The 11,512-nt window shown below is 39.7% G+C and overlaps 2 pseudogenes; both read right to left on the bottom strand.

Annotated features, from left to right (window-relative positions):
- Nucleotides 1-5,668: 5,668 nt before the first annotated feature.
- Nucleotides 5,669-6,727, bottom strand: LOC113270412 (hsc70-interacting protein-like; annotated as a pseudogene).
- A 2,835-nt stretch (nucleotides 6,728-9,562) lies between these two features.
- On the bottom strand, nucleotides 9,563-10,282 carry LOC113270413 (60S ribosomal protein L13-like; annotated as a pseudogene).
- Nucleotides 10,283-11,512: the final 1,230 nt, after the last annotated feature.

Consider the following 11,512-nt stretch of genomic DNA (forward strand, 5'->3'; position numbering starts at 1 on the left):
GACATGTTCCCTGCTGTATTAGTTTGCTAAGGCTGCTGTAAAAATGTATCACAACTGGGTAGCTTAAACAACAGAAATTTATAGTCTCATAGTTTTCGAGGCTAGAAGTCTAAAATAAAGGTGTTGACGCATTAAATCCTTCTAAGGGCTGTGAGGAAAGGATCTGTTCCAGGCTTCTTTTCTTGGCTTGTAGATGAACAACTTCTCCCCATGTTTCTTTACATCACCTTCCTGTATATGTGTCAGTGTTTGTGTCCAAATTACTCTTTTTATAAGGACACCAATCGTATTGCATTAGAGACCCACCCTACTCCAGTATGACCTCATCTTAATTAATTACAAATGCAATGATTCTATTTCCAAATAAGGTTACATTCTGAGGACCTGGGAAATAGAACTTCAACATATAAATTTTAGAGGAATACAATTCAATCCGAACACCTAACCTGTGGACCTTCATTCTAATGGAGGCAGGTGACATTTAAATAACAAATTACAATAAAGTGTAATAAATGTTACACCAGAGCATGGATCAGGCGTGTAAGCATGTGTAAGCACATAATCATGGAAAGGGAACTTTATCCAAAGGCAATGGAAATCCATTTTAAGGGTTTTTAAACAGAGTTTTGACATAATAAAATTTCACTTTTAGAAAGATCACTCTGGCTTCACTATGGAAAATGTATCATAGGGGAGACCAGACAACAGTTGGAGTTAGTCTAGTTTAGCATAAAAACAATGAGAATGAATGAAATGGATAGGTTCAAGAAATAGAGCAGACTCAGTAAAACTTAGTATTTCACTGGAAAATTAGAGCTGAACGAAAGAGGGCATTAAAGATGACTTCCATGTTTCTGGCTTGAAAATAGCAAGTGACATTTCTTGTAAAGGGAAATACAGAGAAAGAGGAGGAGAAGCTCATGTGTTCACTGATGTCCATGTTGGTATTTAAATACTCTAGAAAATCCAAATGGGCCTGTTAGTGGGCACAGTGGTCAGTTTTTTGGATCTCGATCTCAGGCAAGAAGGATGAGCTTGAGATACAGATGAGGGGAATTTCAAAGTGTGGGCCAGAGTTTTGTCACCAAATAGACAGCATATTGGAAAGAGGTCACAAGAAAAGACCTTAATGCTATTTACAAAGCTGTTGACTGGGTTCAGGAACACAGCAAGAGTGGAGAAGTACTCTGGAATGAGCAACAACTGAAAGCAGCTACTACCTCTCGGCTTGAGGGGAACGGGAAAGGAGAAGCTACTGGGATCTCCAAGACCTACAGTTATAGAAGAAAGCCTAAGAGGAATGATCTCTGGTAAAGAAATGCATCCACTGCTAACCCAGAGCCTGGCAGGGAAGGAGCCAGAAAGATATTAGTATCTTACCTCTCTCTTCCTGGTATCTAATTTCCTGCTGATGTCTTCCTTGACGAGAGGAAACCGCCAACCAAAGAACTGATGATGCAGTTCATAAGAGATCAGCTTCCTGCAGCACAGAACAGGGTAGAGAAGAGTGGACCACAGACCTGAGAAGCAAAAGAGGATATCAGCACAAGCAGCATACGGAAGATTAGTACCTGGAGTTTTGATAGAGACTTAGATCATCCAGGAAGAGATGTAGACAGAAAGAAGGCCTAAGAGCAAGGTTTGCTAAACGTCAGAATTTAAGTGTCTAGAAAAAGTAAAGACATAATAATAATAAAAAGGACTTAAACAGAGTGATTAGAAAAGCAGAGAGGTGGACATTTCATGCAGGAAAAACCCTTCCAAGGAGGAGAGAGCAGCCAACAATATTAAATGCTGTGGTGACACAAAATAAAGATAGACCCGTATGTTAAGTTTTGCTTATACAGTGGCCATTTGGGAACTCAGTGGGTAGCTCTTTGAAATAGTCGGGCTGGTAGCCATATTGTGTCCACATAAAATACAAGGAGCATGTGAGGAAATGAAGACAACAAATATAGCTAATTTATTCCTGCAGGGGAGTAGGAAATATGAAAGCATATTTTTTCCTTTTTTTTTTTTTAAATGGATTGGAGACACAAGCATGTGTTGCAAATCCCATCAATTTAGCTGATGTGGTCTTGGTCTTTCTCTGTGGAGCCTGGCCAAGCCAGCTTTAGGAAGATGATTTTGCCATTGTTCCTTAGGTAGCTGTGGTCCCTCCAGGGCTGGACAGCTTTGAACAAAACGAAGAGTCAGAAGCTTGACGATGGCCACCATTTGAAAGGTTGACATCTGGTTCTCTTTACTGCTCTGGGAATGGACTTTGTGTGTGGCTTTCCGGGGAGGGTCCACTGAACCACTAAGTCTGTTTGTTTAATTCAGTTGGGATTATCACAGTATTCACTGATGCCAATTTGATAATAGGAAGACTTTCCAGCACTCCCTTTGCTTCCTCTCACCGAGGCATTTGATTATCCCACCTATCTGGGGATTTAAACATGAATCTCTAAAGTGCTAGACTTCCTCAGAAGACCAGCTGTTGGAAGAGAAAACCACTGGGCTGTTCTACTTTATCACATTTTTGTGTTACTGTGACATATGGTGTGAAGCAAATATTAGTGCATGGAAATATAAAACATCAGGATGCATCTGAGTTATCCCTCCCTAGTTACATTTGATCTGTGAATGCCAGAAACACTCCATTTCATAGCCATATTTATCATTCAAAGTAAATCATGCATTTGGGGGGCATAAAATGAGATGCTTTGGAATGCATGCGATTACCAACTATTGCATAATTCTCCAAAGAAAGATTTGAATTATATGGTCAGTAAAAAGGGTTGCTGCTTTAGAGTGTGGCAAAGAGAAGCGGAGGTGAAGGATACATTATAATAGATTAATATTAAGCAATGTTATTTTCCCTTTCCTCTTCGGTCCTAGAAATCAATGCCTTCAAGTGTTGCCTTGTGGAGTACTTTTGTTTGCTTTGTTTATTTTGTTTCGTTTTTATTGTATAGTCATTCTTGACATTTAAAATCTGTAAATCAGACATTTATAGATCAACTAATAGTTTTCAAGAGATTCCCATTGTATTTTCAGAGGTGTGTTGTTTGCATAGAAATGCACTTGCCTCTAAGGCATGTTAAAAATTACATTTAAAATAATTTGCCAGCGGGAGAGAGTATTAAGATAGAAAAATCAAGAGTCAGTATTAGAGAAGCTGTGAGTAAATGCTAAATCTAGTGTTAGAGGTATGGGAAATTTCAGGAGCAAATTTAAGGTCAGCTTAGTTTCAGGAGGTTAAGTGGACAATGTCAAGAATCCTGAGGGTCCAAAATAAGAATCAGCGGAAGCGCTGAGGTTACAGCAGTGAAGATGTCTTAAGGAGGAAATTCGAAACTGTCCATCCTTGTTTTGCTATCTTCGTGCTCCTTCCCTTACCCTCTGACTTGCACTACAAAACATACAGTGGAGGTGGGATGAGGATTTTGAAATTTATGCAGAAATTGCCCTGACAACGAAAGTCAATTGAATACTATCCTAAGCCCTTTATTGCTTGTCAATATAAGGAATAGACTAGGGAGTACTAGCAGTATAATTTCTAGAAAGTACTTTAAAAATTGTTGCCTTAAGAACCTTAAGTGGCTATCTTCCCCTCAGAAGACCTTTCTAATCGTATACATTTGTGTATTTATACAATTATGCATTTGTATATTGTCCCTGCCACCTCCTCACCTCCTCTCCCCAATTCTATTCCCCAATAATTCCAACCTAAGATATGTCATTATGATTTATTTTAATAGCCCTGATTATTTACATTCCATCTGGAGATCACCTCTTTGGTTTCTAAGATATTAACCCACCTTTCACTCAAACTCTTTGGTGCAAATGTTTTTTGTTTGGTTGGTTGGTTTTTTAATACAGCGACCTCACATTTGCGATGAAGTATTGGGTAAGATAAGAGACTTGGCTTTCTTAGAGGCCAAAAAAACCAAAACAAACAAACAAAAAACCCCCCAAAAACCCTTTTTATCTTTTTGTTTTCTCTCTCTCTCTTTCTTTCTTTCTTTCTTTCTTTCTTTCTTTTTTTTTTTTTTTTGGTAAGATCCAAATTACTCCTGCTCACCAATTAGGGAAGCTCATATGCAGTCATTCCTCTTGCTCTTCTCTCTCCCTCCCCAACCTGCTGTCCTCATGATAGTCACTACACATAGTTACATCTTGTTTTCTGCAATGAATCTACCTCTACTCCTCCTGGAAGACTTATGATATTCTTCCTATGTGTTCTCATAGCATGTTCTTATTAAAACATTAATGCACATTACACATTGTATTGTAATTTTATTTCTACCCTCTCCAAACCACAATGTCCTTTAACTCAAAGCTCTAGCTTATCCTTGTCCATATCCCTACAATTTGGTATAGTACATAACATTTAACAACCACAATGCTAAGAAGGAGATACAAAAACAGAAAAAAAAAATTAAAGCAATGATAATAATACTAAGTAAAAGATAATAATTATTGAGGGTTTATTATGGTCCAAAGTTTGTCTTGGTTAATTTACATGTTAAAAAGGTTGGAAGTAGGTATGGTTGCAAGAAACAGAAAATCTCAAAATAACGAAGAATTAAAAATGAAGTAGTCTACTTTTTGCTCACATTCAAGAACTTCAGAGGCAGTAGGTCTGGACATAATACGTCACCCTGTGGTAGCAAAACCCAGGTTCCTTGTATCTTGTGATCCCCATCGTCAACCTCTATTCTGAAGGTCATCTCATGCCTCAAGATGGACGTTAGAGCTGCTGGAGATCCATCATACCTAAATTGCTGTCAGCAAAGAAAGATAAGGGGAGCAAACTCCTTCCCTCCACTCACTTATTTTAAGATCTCTTCTCGGAAGTTTCAGGTGGAGCTTTGCTTGTGCCATATTGGCTGGAGCTAGTCACATGATCATTCTTGACCGAAAGGCATGGTGGAAAATGGAGTCTTTTTTTGCGGTAATAATGCAAAACATTTATTTTCTATATCAGACAAGAACACAGCTAAGTAATCCAACTCTACTGCAGCATTATAAAAATCATCCCTTCACCACAGTGTAAGATTTAAATGCGTCTGCGCAAGGGTACATCCTGTATAAAAGTAGTAGAAAGATTGGTGCTGCCCTGCCAAGTACTTCCAGTACCCATCCGGGTCCTACTGCAATACTGGTAGTCCCGATGGCTTTATTGAAATAAATCAGTTTTAAAAAAATAAAGCATTTATAAAGACAAGTCAAAATGCCTCACAAACCATATATTCAACTAAAACTTTATGTATTTAAATGTTGTATTTGCCTCCCACTGATAAACCTGCATTTCACTCAAACTAAGCAATAAATCTTCCATACTGAAGTATCTTCCTTGCTCAATTAAAGGAAAAAAACCTGAAATGATCAGTTAAAAAAAAGAAAAAATGCAGGAATTAACATACCCTTTTAAATTGTTTTTAAATATTTTGAAGGTTAAAAAGGCTTAAAGTTTGTAATTCCTAGTAGGAGAACATTATCTCAGTGAATAACCTAATGGAAAACCACTATAAAATGTTTCAGTTGCACATGGGGCAGAGGGATAGGGATTCTCTTCACAGCACCCTCGCTTTCTCTAGGAGAAGGTGAGAGGTACACTGGTTTGTAGTACTGTGATGGCCACTAGCTGATCAAAGTTGCTCTTCCTTCGGCAAGGGCTTTATTAGTTAGAAGGGCATCTGGCTGACAATTTGCTAATGAGATTCATAACCTTTGGGTTGCTCTGATATTTTGAGGTATTTGCTGGTTTCTGGGCCACATGCTGGAAGGCCACCGTAACTTCTGGATCCCGCGTGGCTCTAAGAACCTCTGGATCACTAAGAATTGTATTGAGCCCAGGTGTTCCTGCCATTCCAGGCATTCCTCCAGGAAAGTCACCTGGGAAGGAGCCATGCTGAGCTCCTGTTTGTCCTCTGGCGTCTTCCTCCCTCTGGGCTGTCTCCTGTTCTTCCCAAGCCTTCTTAGCTCTTTCTATTTATTTGATCTCCTGCTCTTCACGTTTTTGCTCATCCTTTTTCACATATTCAGCAATTTTCAGGGCCCTTGGTTGAACTTTCTTCAGCATGCACAAGCATCTTCTTCATAATCCAGTTTACAAGCATGGGCAAGATTATGTGCTGCTGCTTCCCAATGGCCCAGAAGTCTGTGTGCTTTCCCTCACCACTCATAAGGCTGAGCTGAATCGGGATTCATTTCAATAGCTCTGTCACAGTCTCAGATGGTAGCATTGGCTTCTATAATTTGATGAAGACACTGACTCTCTTGGCATAGAGAATGGCCAAGCAAGGATTCAGCTTGATCGCACCTGTGAACAAGTCAATGGCTTTCTGTAGTTCACCATCACTTAGGGTATCAATGGCAGCCACTGTTTTTTCTCATTTACCTGACCCATCATTTTCTCAGTATGCTCTACATTTTTATCTCCCATTTCTTGAGGGGTATCAGTATCTGGTTCAATCACGCTTTCATCGTCAATTTCTAGACCACTTTCCTCACTTGATGGTTTGTCTGTCTTTATGTTTTCCTCCACCTTCTTACTATCTGTTTTTTCTTCTTTGATATTGTCTTCTGATTTAGTTTTATGAACAGCAGGTGGTATTTTACCCACCATGCTCTCCACCCACTCGCACAGGAAGCGTATTTCCTTGATGTGCAGAATGCTTGGATCCTGCTTACACATTTTCACCAAGGCCTAAAGCACATTCAGTCTGTGGAGATCCATTGTCCAGAGGCAATGGGAGGTGGCAGGAACGACAGAGGTTGCAGCCTGATCCCAGGTGTGGGTCCTACCTCAGCGTGACCATGTGGAAGGGATGGAAATGTAGTCTTTATTCTGGTAAGCCATGTGACTAAATAAAAGTTGGGGATTCTCTTAGGAAAGAAGGAAGGAAGAATTGCCATTAGAAGATAATTGGCAGTCTTTGGCATATGTATATTAACAAATTTAACCCTCTAAACAACCTTATGAGTACTAACCTTAGGGTACTCTATACATACTATTCATTTATTTGATAAATATGATTGTGCATTACTGCATATTAGATGTAGTTCTAGGGTCCTGGGATTTGGCAGGACACAAGGCAGGCAAGCCCCTGTCCTCTTGGAGGTTTTATTTTAGTTAGGAAGGCAGACATTAAACAAATACATATATGATATGCTATATGGTGATAAGAGTAATGAAGAAATGTTAATTGGAGTGAGAGAATAGTGTATAATGCAGTTAATTTAAATAGAGGGATCCTGAAAGGACTTTGAAGAGATGACTTCTGAGCAATGATCTGAATGGAGCCATAAGAGCATCAGGGAGAGGTTTCCAGGCAAAAGGGGAAAAAAAAAAAAAAAACCCTTCAGTTGGACATTAGGGAATTTGTAAAAATGCTGGTGAACATGGAAATAAAATCAAAGAAAGAGAGAGGTAGGGTCAGACTACATAAAGTTATAGCAACTGTATGAGTTTTATTTTAAGTTTATGGGGTCACTGGAGTTTTGGGACTGGTGAGTGAAATGATTAAATTTATGTCTTAAATAAGCCATTTTGGTTGCAACATAAATAATGGACTCAGATGGTAAGGGGCCAGTGGGGTAGGAAGCAGAGTGAAAGCAAAGAAAGCAAAAAGAGACTATTTCAAGAGTGTAGGTGAGAGATGATGATAGCCTTGATGAGGATGGCAGTAATATTGAATATGATAAGTGATAAGAGGCAGGATATACTCTGAAAGCAGAGCTGGTGGATCTAATGTAGTAAGAGTGAAAGGCACCAAGGATGACTTGTAGACTTTTAGAATGCTTAATTTTATGTGTCAACTTGGCTAGACCATGGTGCCCAGTGTTTGGAATTGGTTCTCCAATCTTATTAGATTAAAAGGCACTAGTGAAGGCTTCCACTGGTGAAGAGAATATGGATAGTTTGTGGTGTGATGTGACAATGGAGATTCACAAAGTATCACCATTGGATACTCCTAATCAAATACTTATGAGGCAAGTTTCTGAGTGACCATGTATTTAATATTTTAGAACATTTTTATCAAAATAATGAGTATGAGATTGGCTAGGTGCTCCTAATTGCACTGGACCAAGTAAGAAAAAGAAGGATGAGCTTAGGAATCAAATTCCCAGCTCATGTGCTACATAAATGACCTGAAAGTTTCTGTGTCTGTCTTGAAAGAAACCCTTATCACCTGTAGCCAAGGAGCTGAGAGTGCTGAAAACCAAACTCAGAGTCTCATCCTGCAAGTGGTTGAATTACAATGCAAATTGAATTTTCAACCTCATGGGGTGTCTGCTATTAAAGTGAGGGCATAAATTGGGAAGGAATGAGATCCCGAAAATTGGAATAGGGACATATGGGAGGATCCTGATAAAGCTGGGGACATTGAACCCTTTAACTCCCAAGAGTCTTCTTTGCTGGTAACAGCAGCCACTCCATCCTCATCTGAGGAGATTAACCTTGCTCTGCTTAAAGAAATTGTAATGGCCTCCCCTGAGGTAGTTGCCTTGTAAGACCCTGATGATTCTCTTCAGGACCACCCCCCACCACTGTCTTTGCTTCTAGATCTATCACTTGACTCAAGTTCCTGCAGGCCCCTGATGGTGACATACAAAATGTGACCCATCAAGAGGTGTAGTACACTCCACAAGAACTACATGATTTTTCCAATTTATATAAATAAAAATCCAGGAAATATGGGTGGAAGTCAATATTTAAGGGTGTGGCATAATGGCGGAGGGACCATAAAATTGGATCAGGCAGAATTTATTGATATGGACCCACTAAGCAGAGATCTGGATTTCATGTTGCAGTTTAGGGGATTAGAAAGAGCTCTAACTGGAGGGACCGTTGGCTACCCTAAAACATGAACCAACAGGTGGCCTACACTAAATGAACTGAAATGCCAGAACGGCCTTGATAAACTATAGAGGAAGAGATTCAAAAGCTTAGGGAGATCAGAATGTTAGAATGGATGTATCACTTAAGATCTCCTCATCCACTCAAGGAGGGTACAGAGGATATACTTTTCAATGTAACTATGAGCAGTAAGTTTGTGAGGGGAGGCCCAACATTCTTGAAGAGCTCTGTGATTGTTCTCCTCTGTAGGTCAGAAATTATAGTGGGAACAGCTGTCACTGACTTGGAAAACCTAAATGCAATGGAAGTAATTGAATCCCAAGGTGTCAAAGGCCAAGTGGTGCTATTTAATCACCAAAGGCAAGGTGGGCACAGTTACTCTAATGGACAGCAGAATCAAAACAGCCATTACAATATTATGATTTGCAGAGGGCTACAGCATTGGCTAGCTGCTCGTGATATTTCTAGGAGTAAAATACATGGTAAGTCTACTAAATTCTTACTTTATTTGTGTAAGCAGAGAGTTCTAGGTCAAAGGAACAAAAGTCAAATTTGAATCATAAATGCAGAGAGTCATGACCGTAATTAATTCCTAAACTTGAGCCACTTTATAGGCTCAGGGCCCCTTGAACTGATTGAAGGGGAGGCCAGTTCCCCTTGAAGGACCCCACTACACTGCCAAAATTGTATACTGCTATTCTTTCCCCCAGTCTATTCCAAAGGGATATGTGGCCTTTTACCAACATGACTGTGCATTGAGAAAAAGAAAATAATGACTTTTTTTTTTACAAGTTGCCAATGGCACTCTATTTTTTTCTTTCCAACATCCTGTTCTGTAGCTTCCTTGGCCCTTTTTACCCAGATGCTTAGCACTGGCCATGCTAAGACTGGTGAAGGCCTTGAAGTTCTTCTCCTCCTCTGTAATGACTCTGGCTTCTTCCTTCTTATAGACATTCCCTATGGGCGTGACCACTCCTGCTAGCTGGGTAACCAATTTGAGTTCTTCAGCAGAGTTTTCTCCCTTCTTAGGGGCTGAGGGCTTCCTGGGGAAGAGGATGAGCTTGGACTGGTATCCATTTCAGCCACTGCATGTTGGACTGCAGGGATTCCATGGACTTGTTCCACTTTTTTGGATCCACTGAGATCCCAATGACCTGTGCCACCTTCTTGTGGATGACAGCCACCCTTAACTCTTCCAAGCTGAAGCCCCTGCCAGCTCGCACTTTGGCGTGATACCTTACTGTGGGACACTTCACAATGGGCTAGGTGGGTCCACATGTCAGGCATGGGGCAATGCAGCATGCCTTGGCCTGCCAGGCCTTGTGTCTGCGGATCTCCCGGCGCCAGCTGGTTGAACCACATTGCCATGTGCCCCTGCCAGTCATTGTGGAAGTGGGGCTTCAGGATCATGCCATTCCAGCTGGGTGCCATGGCTGCTGCCTACAAGCCTCCTCTGAGGAAGGACTGAAAATAATGACTTTTTGAGGATTATTGGACACAAGCTCTGCATCAACACCAAAGATATATGCGTGTGTGTTTATATATGTATATATATGTATATATAATATCTTTGATTTTTTCCCTTTTCTCTTTATCATATAAGATGTGTTCACTTTAAATCGCAGTATTTAATTACAAGATATCAAGAAGAAAATTGAATATCACCCAAGGACTTTGCATCCTTTCCTAGGGAAAATATGAGTGTATTTTGGATGTACATAGGATTTCTGTATCATGTTAGAATTATGACCTTATTATGGACTTTATTTAGAGATTAAATATGGTTTAAGAAGATGCATATGGATGTCAAATTGATAAGGGGTGGACTGTGATGGTTAATTTTATGTCAGCTTGGCTAGATGTTGCAGTGAAGATACTTCTTAAATTAACATTTAAATTTAAATTTAATTTAGATTAACATTAACATGATTAATGTGATTAACATTTAAATCAGTAGACTCTGAATAAAGCAGATTACCGTTCATAGTGTGAGTAGGTATGCTCCAATCAGTTGAAGGCCTTAAGAGCAAAGACTGTGGTCCCCTAAGGTAGAAGGAATTCTGCCTCCTGACTGCATTTGGACTTAAGTTACAACATCAACCCCTCCCTGAGTCTCTAGCCTATTGGCCTTTCCTATAGATTTTAGACTTGCCATCCCTCACAGTTGCATGAGCTAATAATTATTTAAAAATACATCTCTCTTTCTATATGTTTATATATTTTATTGGTTATGCTTTGTGAAGACCCCGACTAATACAATTTGATCTGAGCAGGGAGGTGAATTGTTGTAACATTGACAAAGATGGAATAGATAGACGAAGAAGTGAATTGTGGTGGGGAGGGGAGAGAGGAAATGGAGAGGAGCATGAGTTTTGTATTAGACATGCTAATTTTGAGAACCTTATTAGACAACCAAGAGGAGATGTTGAGTAAGCAATTGGTAAATGAGTTTAATCCTCAAGGGATATGTCAGAACTAGAAATCTAAAATTGGGAGCCATCAGCATATAGAAGATGTTTAAAACATTGGGACTAATGAGCTCAACTGTAAAGAGAATGTTGGAAGAGAACAGAAGAGAGCTGATGACTGAGTTCTGAGGAAGTCCAATGTTTAGAGGTCAGGAAGAAGAATCAACCAAAGAAACTCATAAAGAACAGCCAC

Source organism: Ursus arctos, unplaced genomic scaffold (assembly GCF_023065955.2).
Source record: "Ursus arctos isolate Adak ecotype North America unplaced genomic scaffold, UrsArc2.0 scaffold_25, whole genome shotgun sequence".
Taxonomy (NCBI): Eukaryota; Metazoa; Chordata; class Mammalia; order Carnivora; family Ursidae; genus Ursus; species Ursus arctos.